The sequence below is a fragment of the Paramisgurnus dabryanus genome, chromosome 6 (assembly GCF_030506205.2).
Source record: "Paramisgurnus dabryanus chromosome 6, PD_genome_1.1, whole genome shotgun sequence".
Taxonomy (NCBI): domain Eukaryota; kingdom Metazoa; phylum Chordata; class Actinopteri; order Cypriniformes; family Cobitidae; genus Paramisgurnus; species Paramisgurnus dabryanus.
The window spans coordinates 32,326,202-32,350,117 of NC_133342.1; the positions used below are offsets into that span (position 1 = coordinate 32,326,202).

General features: G+C 42.7%; 1 protein-coding gene across 1 annotated transcript in view; it reads left to right on the forward strand.

Annotated features, from left to right (window-relative positions):
- The first annotated feature begins 847 nt into the window (after positions 1-847).
- LOC135767035 (uncharacterized protein KIAA0040 homolog) overlaps positions 848-23,916 on the forward strand; it is a 33,884-nt gene continuing 10,815 nt past the window's right edge. Inside the window, exon 1 of the mRNA XM_065276616.2 lies at positions 848-1,034. The gene's annotated coding sequence lies outside the window, so the exon portion shown is untranslated. The remainder of the gene's footprint in view (positions 1,035-23,916) is intronic.

Genomic DNA, 23,916 nt, shown 5'->3' on the forward strand with positions numbered 1-23,916 from the left:
TCTTATGCTAAGAGAATATCTGTACAAGAGAAATACAATTTAAAATCATACATAAACTTCATTTTTCTCCGAACCGCAGACATTTTTTTATCGCCTACGTGTTTAAAAAGTAAAACACATTGCTAACAAGAAATTGTAGAATATTCTTTCCTTTGCTGTCAGAAAAAAATATTTTACTTAATTGGAATAATGATAAATCTCCATCACTTAAAGGTTGGCATAAAATATGTTTTTCCCTGGAGCGTCATGTGCGCCACAGGCCTGTTTTATAAAGTGTTGACTCTATACTGTATCTGGACTATATGGAACCTCATCTTTGTCCTATATTACTACAAGGAATATTGCAATTGTCTAGACATTTAACTTTTCTGCCCTATTCATATACTGTTTCCCATCTTTTCATAATACATTATGTATGGGATAGTCATGTTTTATTTAATAATCTGAGCTATGTGTTGTTGTTTTGTCACTACTTGCCACAGTCAAACTTGTGCTAGATGTTAATTTGTGTTTCAGAGCATCGTTTTGATCTGTAATGATGCTTTATCATACTGTAAAACTTGACTTACAGCTTGTGCATTAAAATTTTAAAGCAACATACTCACATTTTATGGAGTATAAGGGGAAAGATTAAAGCCGTGCCCTAGGTGGGCTCCTAACAGAACTGGCCTGATAATTCACTGTATTGAAACGGACCTGATCACCAACTAAAAGTACATGAAAATATGAACCCTCGGGCCATGTAAATGCTTCGTTCTCTTTTCAGTGCTTTCGGTTTCTGTACGCGGCTTGCCTAGGGTGAATTTGATGTAAGCAGGCAGAGTACACCACCCCCTAAATCACTGAACGCCGTAAAATAATCACTCTTGACATCAGAATAAGAGGTTAGGCTGCTGCCTGTACGAGGACTCCCTAATGCAGCACACGCAAATGAGAAAGCAAGTTCAACTCTCTGGAACGGTTTCAACAGAAGCACTTCAGCTACAATACAGTAGATGCAAATGTTGTGGAGAAACAGCAGAAATCAATAAACGGTAAGGTGCATTCATCAGTAGCACTCCAGCATGAGTAAAAGTGGTTTCTAATAGAAGTGAGATGTTTCAAATTGTAGAGTTTGTTTTACTGCTTTGTGACAGGTCAGCAGAAGTGAGAAATGAAACAAAACAGCTAGTACATTTACATTTAAAAGCATCTGCCAAATGCATAAATTTATTATTCATGGATGTGGCAAATGCTTTTATGCAAAGCAACTTACAGTGCATTTAAGGGCACACATTTTCCCAGTTCAGGTGGTATTTAGGAATTAAACCTACGAACTTGTCGTTGTCAGCCATGTTTTACTTAAAAGGTTACAGGATCCTGTATACTTTTAAATATGCACACTGTGTTAATTTTTAGTATATGAGTGATGTTTTTAATACGGATTGATCATCATTTAGATAAAGTACTGAATATGATAACCTGTTAAGTATTTTACTGTGTACTTACTATTAGAGAAGCATATTGAATTTTTCAGGGTAAGTTTAGGGTTTGGAATAGGGTCAAGAGTGTATCTACATGCAGATACTTTAAATGTACATACACAATCTGTATACATTTTTTTTAATGTAAGTACATGTAAGTTAAAGACACTGTGTACTTTTATGTTACTTGTCTTTAGACATTTTATTCAGAAAAAAAGATAAGTGAGTATGGCTAAATTTTATGGTATATTTAGGCTGCATTTCAAGAAGTGAACCAGCCGTAAAATGCTTTCTCTTTAAATGAGTAATGTCAATGTGTCATTGTGTCAAAAAATGTCAAAAAATGTGCCAAGTGCACTCATTCAAACTAAAATGGAAATACATTCATATCGCACTATTCTGTGACACACATCATTTGTTGGCAAGAGATTGCTGGATGTTTCTAGGGCACGCTTCGACATGAGGATACAAAAAGCTTTTCCATCGGCTAGTAGAAAAAACTCTTAGTTAAAAGGCTTTTCTGAGTTGTCCGGCCAGAATGAATGGCTTTGGGCGAAATTTCTCTATCAGCCTTCTTGCAATGGGCATGCTCCTGCTTTTGTCCTTTTGTCAAGATGTCACAACATACGGTCGGAAACCACAGAAGTGCCCTTTAGGGCTAGAAAGCCAATAATAAGTACAGGCCTGAGGACTTTTACTGTGCATTACTGAGACATGTTCGGTCTTTTGCTTGAATGTGGTCCAAGCAAGACTGTTCAGTACATTTTGATCACAATGGTGTTGTTAGATGGAAAAGTCTAAAACTTAAAAAATGTTAAATTGTCAGCATGTTTTGACGAGTAGTGAGTTGGCACTGAGTAAAGAAAGACTAAAAAAATCATTGTGCTTTAAAAAATTGAAAAGACACTGACCTTCCTCTGATCTGATAAAAATCCAAAATAAAGCAGGGAATTTTTGCTTATGTTCTCAAAGGTAGAAATACACATGCAAACAATGATCCATGATCCATGTGCTGCTTATATTACAACATTGATAAAATAGGCAAATGTGTCTACTACTACTGTGAGGTTCAATGTTATGAGAGGCATTGGTAAATAAGTTAAAGATCACCATCCGATTCACAATTTTTCATTTCCTTTGGTGTGTAAGTGTGTTAGTACATATTAACGATATGCAAAACTAAAAATCTCATAGTAAACAATGACGCGAGTTATTGAGTTAACGTAAATGGGTCAGTTACAAAAACGGTTTGGCAAGATGAGAAATTAAAAAATATTTAAAAAAAACTTTACAAATCTTTTAAAAAGCTTATTTTAAAAGCACATGTCACAGGTAGGGGTGGACCCAGATGTAAATAAGGTCACGCCCCTTTCTCCACCTCGAGGAGATTCCCAAAGCCACCCCAATGACCAGACACACAAGGTAAGCATAAACTAAAATATACTTTATTTAATTACTTAAAAATATTAAATAGGGAAGGGGAAAGGGGAACTTAAAATAACGGCCCCTCTAGGCTCTCTTCACAGCTCGGTTTCTCAGGGTTCACGCTGGCTCTCTCTCTTTCTCTTTCCACAGATGACTGCTGGGACACAAGGCACAATGAATCGATTTTCCAATGGTTCTCTCACCTCTGCGCTGACTACAGCGTTGGGTAGGTATGGCTCTCTGCACAGTTCAGTATCTCAGTGCTCACGCTGGCTCTTTCTCCCTCTCTCTCCACAGATGACTGCTGGGACACAAGGCACAATGAATCGATTTTCCAATGGTTCTCTCACCTCTGCGCTGACTACAGCTTTGGGTAGGTATGGCTCTCTGCACAGTTCAGTATCTCAGTGCTCACGCTGGCTCTCTCTCTCTCTCTCTCCGCAGATGACTGCTGACTACCGCTTCGAGGTAGGTATGGCTCTCTGCACAGCTCTCACATCACACTCCTCTTCCCTGTTGATTTGGCAGTTTTAACAGGTCATATGTTATTTTAACAGGGTGGCGGACTTACGGTAACTGGCTGCGCGGTGCGTCAGCTAGACAGTGTTTTCCTATGTGACGCCGGGGGCCAAAACCCTCTCGGCGAGCTCGTTGGTCTACAGAGGGGCGAGGACGTCACGCCGGCACACCGGGTCGAGCGCTGCCCTTTCCTCGAGACCCGTTGGTCAATCGAAAACTGGACCGGGGCGCCCTTTCGTCGAGACCTCGGGGCGGCGGATCTCCTTCGCCTCCAACTCTGTGATGATAAAAGGGCACAGGTAAGGTAGCAGTATAGAGGCAATACTCACACACCGTCAATAGCACAGTTCTTCACCGCCACTCCTAAACTCAAGTCCGCCGAGCGTTTTGGCTGGGAAAATACTTCGAGACGCCACTCCGTGATTTTTAGACTGGAACACACTCACAGCATATTTATATACAGGTCTTACTCTAAACCGTTCTTCCTCTTCGTCGTCTCAAGAACGAGTGACTGGAGGCGGGGGTACGTCAGACAAGACACAGCAATCTCACTGCAATACACAGCATTTCACAGCACCACTCCAAGTGAAAATTTCTACATCCAAGACTCACCCACCACGCTCAGTGCACACAATAGACGCCCGTCTTCCTTCACCTCACTCTGGACGAAGAATATGGAGATGGTAACTTGGCCTAGTGTTTGTTTTCGTCACTGGAGCTGTTTCAGCACAAAGACCCTTTGGCTCACCCACCGCGCTGGTTCAGGGGTAGGGCCACCCACTCTCTTCCAAAAACACTCAAAGAGATATACAGGTCAAATATATGTACAACACATCCATAAAAAGACTCCGTTACTCACAGCTGCTGTACTTTCTTCGTCCCACGCTCTCCAAGATTTATCTCACACTGCTAGGACTCTAGATGCATAGACCAAGTGGTTTTCAGCCACCAACACCACTTTTCCACAATCGTATCCTCACAATGATGCGTCTTTCCTTCCTTCGTTTCTTTCATCCAAGGTCAGTATTCGTTTAATTCCTCTACCTATAAGGTCTTCGGTATCTTCATCAATGTAAGGCACCAACAGGAATAATAAGCGATTTCGGGGTGCTCCTTTCTAAAAGATCCACCGCTTGCCTTCCTTTCACCCTCTGTGACTCTGTCCTCTTTCCGCCCGCTTCAGCGGTCGCCGGATCAACAGAGCTTCGGGCTCTTCAAAAGGTGCGTGTCTTTGTCTGCCTTTGGCAAAGGAGCTTCCCCGTGTCACTCGCCTCTCCTGTCTGAGTCTCTCGTGTGCCTCCCCCTTAAACTGTGGTTTAACTGCCCTGAAATACTCTCCCGAGTGTTGTCATCGTCCAATCCCCCGGCGCTCCTCTTAATGACTCTCAGCTGTACGTAATTTGGCTGATTTCAGCGTTCGCGACGCTACCGGATGTCCGGTGTTTTCCCTTACCGGTCCGGGCGGAAACACCAAATCTGTCACAGGTAGGGGTGGACCCAGGTGTAAATAAGGTCACGCCCCTTTCTCCACCTCGAGGAGATTCCCAAAGCCACCCCAATGACCAGACACACAAGGTAAGCATAAATTAAAATATACTTTATTTAATTTACTTAAAAATAATAAATAGGGAAGGGAAACAGGGGAACTTAAAATAACGGCCACTCTAGGCTCTCCTCCTTCGGCTCAATATCTCAGCGTTCACGTTGGCTCTCTTTCTCTCCACAGACGGCTGCTGGAATACAGGGACACAGTGAATCGTTCTCAAGACGTTTGATCACCTCTGCGCTGATTACAGCTTCCAGGTAGGTATGGCTCTCTCCAAAGCTCCATATCTCAGTGTTCACGTTGGCTCTCTTTCTCTCCACAGATGGCTGCTAGGATACAGGGACACAGTGAATCGTTCTCAAGTCGTTTGCTCACCTCTGCGCTGATTACAGCTCCCAGGTAGGTATGGCTCTCTCCAAAGCTCAATATCTCAGTGTTCACGTTGGCTCTCTTTCTCTCCACAGATGGCTGCTAGGATACAGGGACACAGTGAATCGTTCTCAAGTCGTTTGCTCACCTCTGCGCTGATTACAGCTTCCAGGTAGGTATGGCTCTCTCCAAAGCTCAACATCTCAGTGTTCACGTTGGCTCTCTTTCTCTCCACAGTTCAGTATCTCCGTGTTCACGTTGGCTCTCTTCAATGCAGCGATTTAGCAATGATTTGTAATGGGACGCCGGGGGCCGAGACCCTCTCGGCGAACTCGTTGATGGACAGAGGGGCGAGGAAGCCACGCCGGCACACCGGGTCGAGCGCTGCCCTTTCCTCGAGACCCGTTGGTCAATCGAAAACTGGACCGGGGCGCCCTTTCGTCGAGACCTCGGGCCAGCGGATCTCTCCTGCCTCTACTCGGTGATGATGAAAGAACACAGGTAAGTTAACAATAATAGGTACAGTACTCACACACACTGCTACTCGCACAGTTCTTCGCCGCCACTCTGTAATTCTGTGGAACTGAAAGCACACTACAGCAGTATTATACAGGGTTTTCTAGCGCCGTTCTTTCCTCTTCACCGTCCCGGGAAATATCCTTTATTAAATTACTTAAAAATATTAAATAAGGAAGGGGAAAAGGGGAACTTAAAATAATGGCCACTCTAGGCTCTCCTCCACCACCACTGTATCTTCACACGGCCCATTCTCCTCATGTTCATTATCGTTTTCCTTTCTCTCCACAGGCGGCCACTAAGACACAAAGACACTGTTACTGAGACTTCGAGTATTTCTCACCGGCTCTGCTGTTTACAGCTTTCTGGGTAGGTATCACGTTCTCGGTCTGTTCTTCGATTATTCACTCTCGTTCTTCTCTCCCTCCACAGGTGGCCGCTAGGATACAGGGACACAGTGAATCGTTCTCAAGTCGTTTGCTCACCTCTGCGCTGATTACAGCTTCTAGGTAGGTATGACTCTCTCCCAAGCTCAATATCTCAGTGTTCACGTTGTACCAGAAGGTCAATTTTCTTCCTGCTTTACCCCTTCAGTATTGGTTAGAACAAAGTTCCTTTTTACCCATAGGATTTTCCTGTTTACTCCAGCAGGTCCACAATAGAGACTACAACGAGAGAGAGAGAGAGAGGGAAACACAGACAGCCACCACGTCCAACAATGAGCACAGCTCCGTTTCTCAGCACACACTACGCACTGTCAGCACAATGCTCTCTTCGGGGTGCTCCTTTTCTCCTCCCACGTATCGCCTTTCTTTCACCCCAGGCAGCTCCTGTCTTCTTTCCGCGCGCTCCAAGCGCAGCCCGGATCAACAGAGCCTGCGGGCTCTTCAAAAGGTACGTAGTTGCTTCTTTCTGCACTAAGCAGAGGAGCTTTCCCCGTGTCAATCCCCCTCTCGTGCCCGAACTCCCGAACTGTGTTTTAACTGTGCTTTAAATACTCCTTCATGTACTCCAGTTGTCCAATTGCCCGGCGATCTCTTTAACTAGGCACAGCTGTGCTCAATCGGCTGATTACAGCCTTCGCGAAGCTGCCGGATGTCCGGTGTTTCCGTTCTTCGGTCTGGGCGGAAACATCCGGGCGGAACCAAAGTTTGGGAAGTTTTGGTTCCGCCCGGAAGTTTCCCCACCGGGCCGCATATGAAGATGGACCTTGTTACTTCCTGGTTTCCAGGGCGACGCTGTTAGGGCTTCACGAGCCACAGGTGTAAAGAGTTAAGCGAGTGAAGTGTGATTGGAGGCTGTGTGAGAGGGAGATGAATAAGTAGCTCTGCAAGAACACAAAGCAGGAGACTCAGACACGAGAGGCGAGTGACACGGGGAAGCTCCTTTGCCAATGGCAGACAAAGACACGCACCTTTTGAAGAGCCCGAAGCTCTGTTGATCCGGCGACCGCTGAAGCGGGCGGAAAGAGGACAGAGTCACAGAGGGTGAAAGGAAGGCAAGTCGTGGATCTTTTAAAAAGGAGCACCCCGAAATCGCTGATGTTATCCACTGATGTGTTGGTGTGTATTGTAGTGCTGAGTTGAGCTCGCCTAATACGCTATATTCGGATTGTTGTATTGCTCTCTCTCCACGTGTGGATTATAGATCGATGGAAATGAGGACATCGAAGACCTTAAAGGTGAAGTACTAGCCGGACACTGACATTGTTTGAGAGAAACGGAAGGAGAGGAAAACTTACCACTGTGAGTATATATCTGTGGGAAAAGTGGTGTTTGTGGCTGGAAAGCGCCCTGTCTAGCTGCCTGAGTTACTGTTGGCATGAAGACAACCTAGGACGAAGAAAGATAGAGATCGTGAGTAACCAAAACCCTTGAAGTGAATGTCGATATACATATTGGATTGATTCATTGTTTGAGTGTTCTTAAGAGAGAGATCGAGTGGCCCTACCCCTGGACCAGCGTGGTGGGTGAGCCGAAGGTTTCCGTGGGAAAGTAGCTACAGCAACGACAGCAAACAAACGCTAGGCCATTTACCATCTCCCTATTTCTCGCCCAGAGCGACGTGGAAGAGGACGGGTGTCTATTGTGTGCACTGAGCGTGGTGGGGTGAGTCTTTGGAAATTTTCACTTGAAGTGGTGCTGTGTAATGCCGTGCATTGCAGTGTGAGTGCTGTGTCTTGTTTGACGAAATCCCGTTCCCAGTCACTCGTCCCGGGACGGTGAAGAGGAAAGAACGGCGCTAGAAAACCCTGTATAATACTGCTGTAGTGTGCTTTCAGTTCCACAGAATTACAGAGTGGCGGCGAAGAACTGTGCGAGTAGCAGTGTGTGTGAGTACTGTACCTATTATTGTTAACTTATCTGTGTTCTTTCATCATCACAGAGTAGAGGCAGGAGAGATCCGCTGGCCCGAGGTCTCGACGAAAGGGCGCCCCGGTCCAGTTTTCGATTGACCAACGGGTCTCGAGGAAAGGGCAGCGCTCGACCCGGTGTGCCGGCGTGGCTTCCTCGCCCCTCTGTCCATCAACGAGTTCGCCGAGAGGGTCTCGGCCCCCGGCGTCCCATTACAAAGCATTGCTAAATCGCTGCATTGAAGGGAGCCAACGTGAACACGGAGATACTGAACTGTGGAGAGAAAGAGAGTCATACCTACCTAGAAGCTGTAATCAGCGCAGAGGTGAGCAAACGACTTGAGAACGATTCACTGTGTCCCTGTATCCTAGCAGCCATCTGTGGAGAGAAAGAGAGCCAACGTGAACACTGAGATATTGAGCTTTGGAGAGAGCCATACCTACCTGGAAGCTGTAATCAGCGCAGAGGTGAGCAAACGACTTGAGAACGATTCACTGTGTCCCTGTATCCTAGCAGCCATCTGTGGAGAGAAAGAGAGCCAACGTGAACACTGAGATATTGAGCTTGGGAGAGAGCCATACCTACCTGGAAGCTGTAACCAGCGCAGAGGTGAGCAAACGACTTGAGAACGATTCACTGTGTCCCTGTATCCTAGCAGCCATCTGTGGAGAGAAAGAGAGCCAACGTGAACACTGAGATATGGAGCTTTGGAGAGAGCCATACCTACCTGGAAGCTGTAATCAGCGAAGAGGTGATCAAACGTCTTGAGAACGATTCACTGTGTCCCTGTATTCCAGCAGCCGTCTGTGGAGAGAAAGAGAGCCAACGTGAACGCTGAGATATTGAGCCGAAGGAGGAGAGCCTAGAGTGGCCGTTATTTTAAGTTCCCCTGTTTCCCTTCCCTATTTATTATTTTTAAGTAAATTAAATAAAGTATATTTTAGTTTATGCTTACCTTGTGTGTCTGGTCATTGGGGTGGCTTTGGGAATCTCCTCGAGGTGGAGAAAGGGGCGTGACCTTATTTACATCTGGGTCCACCCCTACCTGTGACAGATTTGGCGTAGTCGGCAGTCCACCTCGGGTTGAGACCAAGGTCCCCCAATGGCCTACCACGTTTTTAAATAAAATACCCTTTTAAATTTGTAGCAGTCCCCATATTGACCCGTTCTCGGGACGAGAACGGATTGGCGGGGGAGGATGTCACAAGGTGACGATCTTTTAAGGGCGGAACCAAAGTTTGGGAAGTTTTGGTTCCGCCCGGAAGTTTCCCCACCGGGCCGCATATGAAGATGGACCTTGTTACTTCCTGGTTTCCAGGGCGACGCTGTTAGGGCTTCACGAGCCACAGGTGTAAAGAGTTAAGCGAGTGAAGTGTGATTGGAGGCTGTGTGAGAGGGAGATGAATAAGTAGCTCTGCAAGAACACAAAGCAGGAGACTCAGACACGAGAGGCGAGTGACACGGGGAAGCTCCTTTGCCAATGGCAGACAAAGACACGCACCTTTTGAAGAGCCCGAAGCTCTGTTGATCCGGCGACCGCTGAAGCGGGCGGAAAGAGGACAGAGTCACAGAGGGTGAAAGGAAGGCAAGTCGTGGATCTTTTAAAAAGGAGCACCCCGAAATCGCGGATGTTATCCACTGATGTGTTGGTGTGTATTGTAGTGCTGAGTTGAGCTCGCCTAATACACTATATTCGGATTGTTGTATTGCTCTCTCTCCACGTGTGGATTATAGATCGATGGAAATGAGGACATCGAAGACCTTAAAGGTGAAGTACTAGCCGGACACTGACATTGTTTGAGAGAAACGGAAGGAGAGGAAAACTTACCACTGTGAGTATATATCTGTGGGAAAAGTGGTGTTTGTGGCTGGAAAGCGCCCTGTCTAGCTGCCTGAGTTACTGTTGGCATGAAGACAACCTAGGACGAAGAAAGATAGAGATCGTGAGTAACCAAAACCCTTGAAGTGAATGTCGATATACATATTGGATTGATTCATTGTTTGAGTGTTCTTAAGAGAGAGATCGAGTGGCCCTACCCCTGGACCAGCGTGGTGGGTGAGCCGAAGGTTTCCATGGGAAAGTAGCTACAGCAACGACAGCAAACAAACGCTAGGCCATTTACCATCTCCCTATTTCTCGCCCAGAGCGACGTGGAAGAGGACGGGTGTCTATTGTGTGCACTGAGCGTGGTGGGGTGAGTCTTTGGAAATTTTCACTTGAAGTGGTGTTGTGTAATGCCGTGTATTGCAGTGTGAGTGCTGTGTCTTGTTTGACGAAATCCCGTTCCCAGTCACTCGTCCCGGGACGGTGAAGAGGAAAGAACGGCGCTAGAAAACCCTGTATAATACTGCTGTAGTGTGCTTTCAGTTCCACAGAATTACAGAGTGGCGGCGAAGAACTGTGCGAGTAGCAGTGTGTGTGAGTACTGTACCTATTATTGTTAACTTATCTGTGTTCTTTCATCATCACAGAGTAGAGGCAGGAGAGATCCGCTGGCCCGAGGTCTCGACGAAAGGGCGCCCCGGTCCAGTTTTCGATTGACCAACGGGTCTCGAGGAAAGGGCAGCGCTCGACCCGGTGTGCCGGCGTGGCTTCCTCGCCCCTCTGTCCATCAACGAGTTCGCCGAGAGGGTCTCGGCCCCCGGCGTCCCATTACAAAGCATTGCTAAATCGCTGCATTGAAGGGAGCCAACGTGAACACGGAGATACTGAACTGTGGAGAGAAAGAGAGTCATACCTACCTAGAAGCTGTAATCAGCGCAGAGGTGAGCAAACGACTTGAGAACGATTCACTGTGTCCCTGTATCCTAGCAGCCATCTGTGGAGAGAAAGAGAGCCAACGTGAACACTGAGATATTGAGCTTTGGAGAGAGCCATACCTACCTGGAAGCTGTAATCAGCGCAGAGGTGAGCAAACGACTTGAGAACGATTCACTGTGTCCCTGTATCCTAGCAGCCATCTGTGGAGAGAAAGAGAGCCAACGTGAACACTGAGATATTGAGCTTGGGAGAGAGCCATACCTACCTGGAAGCTGTAACCAGCGCAGAGGTGAGCAAACGACTTGAGAACGATTCACTGTGTCCCTGTATCCTAGCAGCCATCTGTGGAGAGAAAGAGAGCCAACGTGAACACTGAGATATGGAGCTTTGGAGAGAGCCATACCTACCTGGAAGCTGTAATCAGCGAAGAGGTGATCAAACGTCTTGAGAACGATTCACTGTGTCCCTGTATTCCAGCAGCCGTCTGTGGAGAGAAAGAGAGCCAACGTGAACGCTGAGATATTGAGCCGAAGGAGGAGAGCCTAGAGTGGCCGTTATTTTAAGTTCCCCTGTTTCCCTTCCCTATTTATTATTTTTAAGTAAATTAAATAAAGTATATTTAGTTTATGCTTACCTTGTGTGTCTGGTCATTGGGGTGGCTTTGGGAATCTCCTCGAGGTGGAGAAAGGGGCGTGACCTTATTTACATCTGGGTCCACCCCTACCTGTGACACACACATCAGGTTTATTTCAATGCACATTATTTTATGCAATCTATCATCTAATTTTATGCAATAAAAAATATTTTTGCACCATTTTAAGTAAGGGATAATGTAGAGGCAGCCGGTAGTTATCGGGAAATAAGCCCCGACAGTGTGATCAGGACCCGACGCAAAGCGGAGGGTCTTGTATCACACTGAAGGGGCTTATTTCCCGATAACTACCGGCTGCCTCTACATTATCCCGCTTATTACACGGCTACTTGCCACATAAGAAAAAAAACGGACATGAATATGAATTTGAAACATTTTATTGGCATATTTGTTTTAAATTAACATTTTTATCCTTCCGCGAAACTTTGCACATATGCATAAAATGATCGTAATACCTTATTAAGATCCTCTGCTTCATACTTGTCTGTCTCAATTTTTTCTCTTTTAGCCGGTCTTTAAAAAGTTTTAATGCCCATTCTGTATTTTTTGTGTGTTGGCTTCGTAGCTGTCATGCTCTATTTTGTCAAGTTCAGTCTCAGTAGCTGTCTGTGTCTTGTCGTGGTTGTCCAGTGTTTATAATAATAATAATAGATTTTATTTATAAAGCACTTTTCATTCCAAGGAATCTCAAAGTGCTACAGTTAAAAATTATATACCACAATGCAAATAAAGGCCAACAATTAAGTGCAACAATTAAAATTAGAACCACAATACAAGTAATAGAATAATCAACTTAAAAAAGCCTTTCTAAAAAGATATGTCTTCAGATCTGCTTTAAAAGAGTCCAGGCTCTGTACTGTTCTCAGTGCAATGGGGAGGTTGTTCCATAGCCGAGGCGCAGCTGTGCAGAAAGCTCTGTCCCCCATGGTTCGGAGCCTAGTAGTCGGAGTTTGAAGAAATTGGCACCCAGATGATCTGAGGGTGCGAGTAGAGGGTTTCACAGTGATAAGCTCTTGCAGATATAGTGGTGCTTGTCCGGTGATGCACTGATGTGTGAGCAGAAGAATTTTGTAATCGATCCGGGATGAAACAGGAAGCCAGTGGAGTGAGTATAGGATAGGGGTTATATGTTCATATTTACGGACTCTCATAAGGACTCTGGCAGCGCTGTTTTGAATGTATTGCAGCTTTTGGATGTTCCTGCCAGAAATCCCTGTGAGAAGTCCATTGCAGTAGTCCAGCCTTGAGGAGATAAAGGCATGGACAAGTTTCTCTGCATCCGGAAGGGTTAAAAGGGGACGGAGTTTTGAAATGTTACGAAGGTGATGAGAAGAAGTCTTACAGATGTATTTTACGTGGTCAGTAAAGGTTAGTTGTGGATCAAACCTGACACCTAGGTTTGTAATCGTGGAGGAAAGGGTAATGATCTGGCCATCAAAAGTGAACTGGGAGATAGGTGAAGAGCGGATCTGGTGTGAAGTACCAACAAGTAGTGCCTCTGTTTTACTGGGATTTAGCTGGAGGAAGTTGCTGTTCATCCATGACTTTATCTCCTCAAGGCACGTGGTGAGTCTTGACAAGGCTATGGAGGGACTTGGGGCAGTTTTAATGTAAAGTTGCGTGTCGTCAGCGTAGCAATGAAAGGACATTCCATGTCTGCTGATGACACGACCGAGGGGAAGCATGTAGAGGATAAATAAGATGGGGCCAAGAACCGACCCCTGTGGAACACCACATGTGACAGGGAGCCGTCTGGACTTGCATCCTCCCAGAACAACACTTTCAGTCCTGTCAGAAAGATAAGACTGGAACCACCGTAATGCTGTGCCCGATAATCCTGCGGTGTCTTGGAGGCGGCCAAGGAGGATGTTGTGGTCTACGGTGTCAAAGGCCGCTGTTAGGTCGAGAAAAATAAGCAGTGATGGTGATCCTGAATCAGCTGCCATCAAAAGGTCATTTACCACCTGGAGTAAAGCTGTTTCAGTACTGTGGCCTGAGCGGAAGCCTGATTGAAATGTCTCAAAAAGGTTGTTGTGTTTGAGATAGTTATTGAGCTGGGAGGCGGCTACCTTCTCCAGAACCTTTGACAGGAAGGTGAGGTTGGAGATTGGCCTGTAATTTGCAAGGACCTCCGGGTCAGAGGTTGGTTTCTTTATTACTGGGCAAATGATAGCAGATTTAAGGGCAGATGGGACATGACCAGTAGAGATGCAGCGATACCGATACTGGTATCGGGTATCGGCCTCGATACCACATTTTCTAAAGTACTCGTACTCGTTAAAAGTCCCCCGATACCAGGGATCGATACCACGGTCTGAGAAATGTCTCTGTTTGAGCGGCGTGTAAGGGGTTAATGCCTCTTGTGTTGTCCAAAGAGGCAGAGTTTACAACAAACTGGAAAACTAGTCCCTTGTTTTTTTGTTAAATTATATGACTAAAGCTGTTACCTGTAAATTTAAATCATGTTTTTTATTAAGTACTCGGTATCGGTATCGGCAAGTACTGAAATGCAAGTACTCGTACTCGTACTCGTATTCCAAAAAAGTGGTATCGGCGCATCCCTAATGACCAGTTTTAAAGGAGAGATTCACAAGGTTGGTGATGATTGGGCTAACAGCAGGAATAATTGACTTGAGTAGAACAGTTGGGATGGGATCTAAGGAGCAGGTAGATGGCTTCATTTTTCTTATGGTTTCCTCAATGTTACTCTGCTGAACCTCAGCGAAGTCTGTGAGGGATGGTAATCTCATTGGCGAAGAGTTTAAAACCAGAGGAGACAAGAGAGATGGGCCAGAAACTGAACAGCGTATGTTATTAACTTTGGATCTAAAAAAGTCCATAAAGCTATTGCATCGCTCCTCTGTGGGGTCAATGGATGAGGATGTTTGAGGTTTCAGAAGATGGTTTATTGTGGAAAAAAGCTGCTTTGAGTTACCAGAGTTTGTATTTATAAGATTGGAGTAGAATTTAGAGCGTGCATCCTTCAAAGACTTAAAACAAATCTTTTGATGATCACGGAATGCAAGCTTGTGGACAGTTAAACTGGACTGTTTACAGCGGCGTTCTAGGATACGGCCCTCAGTTTTCATTTTCCGTAAATCCTGTGTGAACCAGGGAGCAGAATGTTTAAAGTTGACTTCACGTGTCCTGATAGGGGCATGGAGGTCAAAGACACTACTCAGTGCTGTATTGTAGTATGTTGTCAGTTCATCTACATTTGCAGAGGCTGGGCAGCTGATTTGTTGAAGGTCTTCAATGATAGAAGTAGGATCAATTTGTTTCCAGTTCCTGAATGATATTTGGCGTTTGGGTCTGTTTGTTGGCAGCATACAAGATAAGGCCATAGAGACCGACTTGTGGTCAGATACACCCAGGTCATCTATCTCCAGATTGTTTATAGGGGCGTCAGAAATGACCAGATCTAGGGTGTGGCCCTTGGTGTGTGTGGGACCCTTAACATGTTGCTGGAGACCAAGGCAGTCAAGCAAGCTCAGGAACTCTGTTGCTAAGTGACAGGAAGGGTTGTCAATATGGATGTTAAAATCACCAAGTATGACAATTCTGGTTGACATAGAGCAAAATGATGTGAGTAAGTCATGTATTTCATGAAGAAATGAGGCGTGTGGTTTGGGGGGGCGGTATATGAGAAGCACTGTCATGGAGTATGGAGGTTTACATTTAAAGGCTAAACATTCCATGGAAGTGAGGTCAGGTAATGACAAAGGAGATAGTTTTAGTTCCGCCCGATGGATAACGGCCAAACCACCCCCGCGTCCAGTACTGCGGGCTTTCTCCATGTAGGTATAGCCCTGGGGGCAGGCTTCATTGAGGATTGAGTAGTCCCCAATTTTGTGCCAAGTTTCAACTAAACACATGAAATCTAGTTTTTTATTCAAAATGTGATCATGGATGAGAAAGGATTTATTGTTAAGAGATTGTGAATTAAATAATTCCATAGTAGCAGGAGACATAGCTGAAGTCTCTGGAAGTCTCTGTAAACTTCGTAATACACTGTGATCCACTCTATGTTTTACATTTCTCCCAGCACTAGAGGCTCTCAGGGGGTGGGGGAGGGATAGAGGGCAACTACATATTCCAGATCCGACAGTGTACTGATGACGTCGCAAGGATGCGACACGTGCAGGTGAAGAGCAGATGGTGGGAATGTTGATGGTGTCACTCGAGGAATAAACAAACTTTCTCCGTGTACTTCTGTGGATATAACGTGATCGACGCAGAAGTCCATACTGTCTGATGGTTGTAATACAAGGTGGAGTAGTGATCTTATTGAGACTCAGCAGTTGAGAGGTGGAATATTTCAACATCATGCCGGACACTTGTGACATTAGCGCGTTGCTAAGCGCGGCCAATCCTCCGACAATTTCAGGCAGCCTAAGCACACCAGTCGGTAGAAACAGTAGTAACTTTATATTCCAAGGCGTTGGCTCACAAACAGCGGGACAGAGATGATTTGCAGGCACTGGAAGCGATGACAGCAAGACGGCAGCAGACCGCAAACGGTAGGCAAGTTGCTAGGCTTCTATCAGAGGTTTAAAAACTAGTCTAATAATCTTTTGAATTGAGATCAAAAGATAAAAGTGTACACTATGTAAAAAGTTCATTTAAAACTTTTAAAATTTTAAAATGATAAGATCCGTGACGGAGAAGCGGCGAACAAACAGCGCCAGCGTCCTCTCCACCTCTCCAAATACCACCAAGATGGCGCCAAACAGTAATCTTTATTGATCTTTATTGGCGCGGAGCGATTTTACTCGTACAAGTAGTACCGGCTATGCGTTATTACTTTGTAGCGGTTATTATTTGAAAAGAACGAACCTGCAAATGTCTCAACTAACCAATCAGAATCAAGCATTCCAGAGAGCCGAGTAATAAGGAAGGTTAAGACTGAATGGACCTGAAAATGTCAAAAGCCAAAGAATGAGAAATATTAAATATTTTATCCACATTCATGGCATATAAGCATAATCATAAAAATAATTTTAAATTATAATGGTATTATTTATTTCTGAATGTAAATTTTTATGCGTTTTTCTAATATCTGTCCTGAAATATGCGGGAAACAGCTCTGTTTTCTAAATAATCGTTGACATATGATGTAAAAATTTATGTAAAAAAATCATCTTACACTAAACTAGATGCTAATATTTTATTCCACATTTTTTATGAATATATTTTAGGGTGACAATACGTTCCATTCTTCCCGGACGCATCCCGTCCAGGATTTTGTATTCTTCTTCCGGAAGTCGTATTTGTTGACCGCATACATCATAGAGGATTATTATTATTATTACAGAAAAGCAACGTTACATTTTAAGGTAAGAATGAAACTACGATTGTATCTTATGTTTTTAACTGAATGGCGTATGATGTCAACAAAAGACGCACCGAAATCCTGGACGGGATGCGTCCGGGAAGAATGGCACGTATGGTCACCCTAATATATTTATATTTTCCTTTAAAAAAAGTTACATCAATTGACACAGACCAGTTACACCACATTGACATTTTTGCAATTATCCCCCAAATATTCTTTCAAAATAAATAAAACCAGAAATGTTAGACTTGGTCCTCAAAAAAGTGAATGTATGCAAGTAATCTGCACATTTATTTTAAAATTTGAACCCTTTTACATTTCATTGAACCATACGGACACAAAATAATTAATGTCACGTCATTGACCCAAATCTCTTTTCTTGGATTATACAACAAACACACGGATTGTAGGCAACCATTTACTTCCTGACCCTGTTGACGTGGGCATGATGGTCATTATCATAATTCCTCCCGCTTCTGAAATACAGCCTGTAAGTAGTCATTCGTATTTAAAGAATTTACTACTGACTAAACCATGACTCAAAGCAAGTTATGAGCAATGCAGAGTGGCGCTTGTTGTTTGTCGTTTCAACGATCACAAATGCAGACATGGTTTTAATATTTTAGTATTCTTACCTTACCAAACTGTTACGTCCTGCTCAAGCCGTGCTGGTAAAGTTGATCGATCAGCTTGGTCACCTGCATTTTCTGGATCTGATTCGCTTGTATTTATAAGGTAGTAAAGACGATATTAACTCCTGTCAGTATTGCATTGGGATCTTACAAATACGGTAAGGAGCGCCCCCAATCAAAATGTACAGGTTAGCTGGCCAATCAGAGGACACAGCACTTTAGAGAACAATGACCTTTGTACAAAATCAACGTGTTTTAGGGAGGCAGGGCAAAGAGGAGCAACAATAATGTACGGCATGTGGAAAATAATGTGTTTTTTTAACCATAAACCATGCGAACACATTGTATTACACCAAATACACAAAATAACGTTGTTTTAAGTAACGTAATAGGTGCTCTTTAAGACATTACAATACAATATAGACTGTTGTACAAACAACTACTGTCGCTTATGCATACAGAATGTAGTGGCCATGTTTAAATAAAAACATATATGTTAAAGAATAAGTTATATCATTTAGCCAAGCACTGTCAGATATAATAAATAATATCCTATTTTCAGCTTTTCAATTGGTCCAAAAGGTCCAAAAAGTCCATCCATCCATCAAAAACTTATTCATACAGTTATTAAATGTCTTCTGAGGTGAAGCTGTTGGTTTTTGTGAGGAAACATTTATACTTTATAAACTACGGCTGTGCTTGTGTTCACAAGAAGGTTTAGGTCAGGTGAAAGGCTGACCTCTGACCCAACGTTACAAAAACCCATCGCTTCACCTCAGAAGAAATTTAATAACCGTAAGAATTAGTTTTTGATGGATGGATGCGTTCTTTGGAGCTTTAATAATAATAATAATAATAATAATAATACATTTTATTTAAAGGCGCCTTTCATGGCACTCAAGGACACCTTACAAAATCAATTAAAAAAGACATTAAACAGTAAAACCAGTACGATAACAAACATTAAATCACCTAAACATCACATAAAAGCCTACATAAAAGCCTGCCTAAACAGATACGTTTTAAGACGAGATTTAAAAACTGTAATACTAGAACTGTTACGAACATCTACAGGAAGAGAATTCCATAGATGGGGGGCACCATAGCTAAAAGCTCGTGATCCCATAGAAGCTGTCCGAGTGCGTGGCAGAACAAGTGTAAGTTCAGAAGCAGATCTTAGAGAGCGAGAAGGAGTGTATATTTGAATTAGATCTTGGAGATATGAAGGAGCCAGATTGTTAAGTGCTTTGTAAGTTAAAAGTAAAATTTTAAAATTTACACGAAATTTAACAGGAAGCCAGTGCAACGTCTGTAATACAGGAGAAATATGTTCAAAAGTGGGAGTTTTAGTAATGACTCGAGCTGCAGCATTTTGGACTAACTGTAATTTGTGCAGAGATTTAGAGGGGAGCCCAAAAAACAAAGCATTACAGTAGTCAATTCGCGATGTTACAAGAGCATGCACTAACACGGCAGTACTCTTGGGAGATAAGACAGGACGTAGACGATTAATATTACGAATATAAAAGAAAGCAGAACGGGTAACTTTATTTATGTGAGATTCAAACGAGAGCGTTGTGTCAAGAATGACACCCAGACTTTTAACCTGATTCGATAGAGCGACAGAGTCGTTATCCACAATGATAGAGGAGATATTTGACTTGGTTGTTGTATTTTTTGAACCGACAAGAAGAATTTCTGTTTTACTGCTATTCAATTTTAGAAAATTACTTGTAAACCAATTTTTTAATTCACATAAGCACTCACCAAGAGCAGAAAAAGGAGACTTAGAAGAAGGTTTAGAAGACATGTAAAGTTGAGTGTCGTCGGCATAGCAGTGAAATTGAATGTCATATTTTCTAAAAATGCTACCAATTGGTAGAAGATAAATAATAAACAGAAGGGGTCCTAAAACCGATCCCTGGGGAACACCAGTGACAACATTAGTAGGCTTTGATTTAAACTGTTTAAGTTGTACAAATTGAATACGATCAGTGAGATAAGAATGAAACCAGTTTAAAGCTGAACCAGTGATTCCAATAGATTCCAGTCTGTGCAAAAGTATTGGATGTGAAATGGTGTCAAATGCTGCGCTAAGGTCAAGAAGGATAAGTATAGTTAAAAGACCAGCATCAGCAGCCAGTAATAAATCATTTGAAATCTTGACAAGTGCAGTTTCAACACTGTGAAGAGCACGAAACCCTGATTGAAACTGCTCATACAAGTTATTAGAAGACAAATGTTCCTGGAGCTGTAGAGCCACAACTTTTTCTAGAATTTTTGACATAAATGGTAAGTTGGAAATAGGTCGAAAGTTATCAAAATTCTTTGTGTCTGTCCCAGGTTTCTTAAGAATAGGTGTTATAACAGCAGTTTTAAGTGCTGCATGGACAGTACCAGAAAGAAGGGATGAATGAATAATATTAGTAATTAATGAGGATAAAGATGATAAACCATCTTTAACCAATTTAGTCGGTAGGGGGTCCAGTTGACATGTGACGGGTTTAGATTTTTGTACAATGGAACAGATTTCCTCAACTGTTGGGATTTTAAAAACAGAAAATGATGATACGGGGAATGGCACAAAGCTAGAATGAACTATGCTGCAATCAGGGTTTGGTGGAGCCAATTGCTGGTGGATGTGTTCAATTTTCTTACTAAAAAAGAGCATAAATGCTTCACACAAATCTGTAGAGTCTATGTGCCCAGCAGAAGAAACAGGTGGCTTTAAAATGGTATTAACAACAGAAAATAGAGTTTTTTGATTTCCTGAACCAGATCCAATTAAGCCTGCATAGTATTCAGATTTAGCTGTGGAAAGTGCAGACTTATAGACTTGCATGTGTTCAGCATACAACTCTTTATGAACTACAAGTCCAGTCTTAGAATACAACCGTTCTAGTCGACGACCCTTGACCTTTAGTTTAAAAATGAGAAAAGAGCCAGTATATTGTTTAGTATTAGAAGAAGAAAGTCATATACACCTATGAGGCATTGAGGGTGTGTAAACTATGGGTGAGATAAAATTTTGGGGCGAAAAATTCCTTTAGGTTTACTTCTGATGTGTTTCTTTCATGTACAGTAGAATTTAAGATGATTAATTTAGTTTATTTTACAAGTTTGAACATCCAATCAAAGTAAAAAAAAACTGGACTACTGCACAGTATCAGTATTTTAAGTCTGTTTTTAAAAGCACACAGAGTTTTGTTTTTATAAATGCCCCATTAGTCCTTCACCCCTCACTGCATGTAAACTATAAATTGATCTCACAGTGCGAGGGTTTAATGTTGGGTGTGGAGTCAGAAAGTACAATTTCAAGGTTCGATACGAATTGATGCTTACTGAGAAAGTCAATGCAAACATTCGTCCTCACTAAAAAACAAGTGATTATAGAAAGTTGGTAGGGAAGGTCCATGTATGGCATAGTGAAGAAAAGCTCTCCGGTCCCTCCTCTTTGTTTTTATAATGTAGCACAGCTCTGATACATTTTATTAGAATGACTCATGAGCTACGGCAGGGGCTGCTTCGTAACGCTCTGGACTATATTTGGATTCAGAGGCAGCCTGCTTTATTTTTCATTAGTGGGGTTGCTCATAAACCAAACACCCTTGTGTTTCTCAAGAACATTGTGTGCATTGGGATCATGTGTAATGTGAAGCAACTGAAGGGTCCAATCAGAGGATATAACGTCAAACAGTGAGATGATGGAGGAGAGAGACTGTTGGAGAGAGATAAAATGAGTCTGCCCTCCTATGTTTTTCATAACACCATAGTCTTGCAATATCTTCTGGATCTTTAAGACTGAGTATGTACTAAGGAATCTCTGAAGCCCAAGGTTGCGTCCATACCTGAAAAAAATTTAATCCACACCCAGATTTTCATGTCATGACACGGCCTTATGTAGATAATGTATTACAGCATACACTCATAAACTTCTCTTTGGCAGAAATGAACTTCATTTTGCTGCAATCCTAATATCAGACGTTAGCAAATACACTAGCACATACAAATAAATATATTGTTAAATAAACATTATGTTTTTATTACCTATATGAGCCATTTCTATCTACATGGAAAGTTACCTTTTGGCGCTGCCATGTTCTTTACGGGTCAAAAGAAATGAACCACACCTGAAATTACCTGAATCACTTTATACCTGAACCTGACATGCATAAATATTTTTTTAAAGACCCGACCCAAGACAAATCCGAGAAAATTAAACCCAAGTCCGACCCCAACCAGTAGCAATTTTTTGTAACCCGACTGGACTCTATGTAAGGGTTGAGTTTTAAGTGTTTAAGTCTTTTATTATGAAGTCCTGTGTTTCATGTTCATGTCTTTTATTTTTAAATGTTCATTGTCATGGTTGTGTCTTGCTTCCCCATTCCCTGATGTTTCATGTTCTGATTGGTTCCCTGTCTTTATAAAAGCCCTCTTGTATGCATTGTCTTTGTCAAGCTTTGTTTATATGTATGTGTGTTTGCTATGGGTTTTGTTATGCCATGCCATGTTTCATGCTTATTCCTGTTTTGTTAAATAAACTGCACTTGGGTCTACCTTCGTTTCCTCTCAGTGGATACACGGTTACACCCAAATGTAAACGGCACTGATGTGTTTGCAGTCTGCAGAGCCACACGCAGCAGTCAGAAAGAAAGAAACTCCTGTGGCCATGCAACCAATTCGCGAGCTGCTCCGTTTGTTTCACTTTGTTGTCTGACAACGACACCAAGGTAACTGCTAAAAAGTACATTTAAAATTGACTGAGATGTCTGTCTCAACAAAAATTATTCTACCGCCAGCCACACAATGCCGCAAGCGCTCTTGGAGAGGAGGGGTTCGAAAAAGACAGTGACACACACCCGAGAGAGTTCGGGTCTTCGGATCCGTTCGGCAAAAACACATTAGTTTTAAATAAGCTAAGACCCGATGTTGCTATTATTATACACGACCCATGTCAGAGGCACACATGAAACTTTTACACCCACACTCGATCGGGTCTCAGGTCAGACCTCGGGTTTTCGGAACTAAGGGATCCATAAAAACCTCTATTCTACAGTAGCCCTAAACGGACAAAGCACTATCTTGTTGTATATGCAAAATGTTAGCTAAATTCACGGAATAAAACACTGACACAATGATAACAGTAATATTCGCCAAACCTGTTAACATTGGGATTTGAAAATAAGGGAAATTTACCAGGCAAAAACCCCTGTTTTACGGTCTACACGACAACACCACAACCAGCATTTTTAAAATACTCACCCTGGCAGGGGTTTTCAAAAATGTTCGGTTTCAGTGACGTGATACTGTGTCTCCATGTGGACGAACGGCTGAACCGCGTAAAAAAAGTCACGGTTATAAAAATACCCGTGTCCGTGTGGACAAGGCCTCAGACGACAACTTTTTATCCTGTGTCGGTCGCCACAATGCTTCTCTTTGTACTTCTAAACGGAGGGATGAGCAGTTTCATTTCTCAACCTCACCACTAGATGTCGCTATAATTTACACACTGTACCTTTAAAAGGTTCTTCACAGTGATAGCAAAGAATTTTTTTTAGTTCCGTTCAGTCAAAGGTTCTTACATAAATCATTTCTTATATACCTTTTATAATCTAAAGTACCCCTTTTCACTACAAAGAACCTTTTATGAAAAAGATGTTAAAGGTTCTTTAAGGCGGCCATTCCCAAACTGTGGTCCGCGGACCACTAGTGGTCCGTGAGGTTACTGCAGGTGGTCCGTGTAAAGGCAAAATAAGAATATGTATCTTTTAAGAATATGTATATAAATAATATTGATATAAGAATATTGATATAAATTTTAAATTAAATTGTCAAGTTATTGTGTGATTACTAAAATAGGCCAGTGGCGCTCGGCGGTAACATTCAAGTTCAGTGCCGTACAAAATGGATTGCTGTATGAATATGTGACAGCCGTTTTGTGCAGTAAACTTTCTTTTAACAAACCTGTTGTACTGATGTGATGACCAGTTATAGTTTTAGTGCTAAGACTATTTAGATGTGCAGATTAATTCAGGACTTTGTGTAGACATTTTATAATGAGTATTATGAGGTGGTCGCGAAAATTCTTGATTAGAAATAGTGGTCCACACACAAAAAGTTTGAAAACCCCTGCTTTAAGGAACCATTCAGCCAATGGTTCTTCTAAAGCAACATGAAGCACCTCTATTTTTAAGAGTGTACAGGTTAAGATAAGAATTCATGCTTAAAAACTTTTTATTAGCTATTGTGATTGGTAAAACAATTTGTTGCATGCAGTGAGATATTTCTGTTTTACTTGAATGACTAAGAGAAGGTCACCCATCAACTAAGACAAAAATAAACTT